Raw genomic sequence first — 950 nt, 5'->3', positions numbered from 1 at the left:
GGGAGAAGAGAGAGAGGGAGGAAAGAGAGAAGAGAGAGAGGGAGGAGAGGGAGGAAAGAGCGAGACAAAATAAATATCAAAATATGGAAACCAGTGAGATTAAAAAAAGATTGGTGGTATTACAGAAAATAACTCAACCCACCGAGGAGGAAAACAAAGAATTGACAAGTCTATTTGCAATATTTTCTTCAAGACTATTGACATCGACAAGCTATTCATTTTAATTCAAGTTTTTCATCTTTATTTTCTTAAATAAATGGAGGAGAGAGTGAAGGCATTTCTAAGGATTCTTTATGTTTTAAAAATTAAGATTCAAATGTGCATGTTGGAAACTAAAAAGGTTTTTGCACTCTGAAGGAATTTTTCACATAAATAAATGAGTTATTGTCTCAAATGTAAAAAGAAAACTAATACTAAAAATATTTCATATATTAAAAGTAAAAATAACAGGGTTATACAAAAAGGTATATGTTCGGTGTGTGGTTCAAAAAAAATCAATTTATCTCCAAACACAAACGAGGAGGAGATATACAAAAGTTTTTATCAGGAAGTAAATTTACAACTACTGGAATACCAGGGGAATTACATCTTCCAGGGTATTCTTTCTGTGGTCCAGGCACAAACTTGGATAAAAGATTAGATGAGGCAGACAATCCTAAATCCTGGAGTAAGCCTATCAATAGAGTTGATGAAGTGTGCATGAGACACGATATTGATTATGGGAATACCACAACGTTGGAAGAAAAGCATGAAGCCGATAGAGAAATGTTGTATAATTTGTCTCTGATACAAAATCCAACCTTGAGAGAAAAAGTTGATCGGTTCATTGTGAAGAAGATGATCAGTGCTAAATTGAAACTTGGACTTGGAAATTCAAAAAACTTATAGGCTCTAATGATGTCATTAAGACTGAAGAGCAATTAGCTGATGAATTACATAAACCAATATTC

The sequence above is a fragment of the Eptatretus burgeri genome, chromosome 10 (assembly GCF_056783735.1).
Source record: "Eptatretus burgeri isolate ZD-2024b chromosome 10, Ebu_testis_v1, whole genome shotgun sequence".
In the NCBI taxonomy this organism is placed as follows: Eukaryota; Metazoa; Chordata; class Myxini; order Myxiniformes; family Myxinidae; genus Eptatretus; species Eptatretus burgeri.
This window is presented reverse-complemented; position numbering follows the sequence as displayed.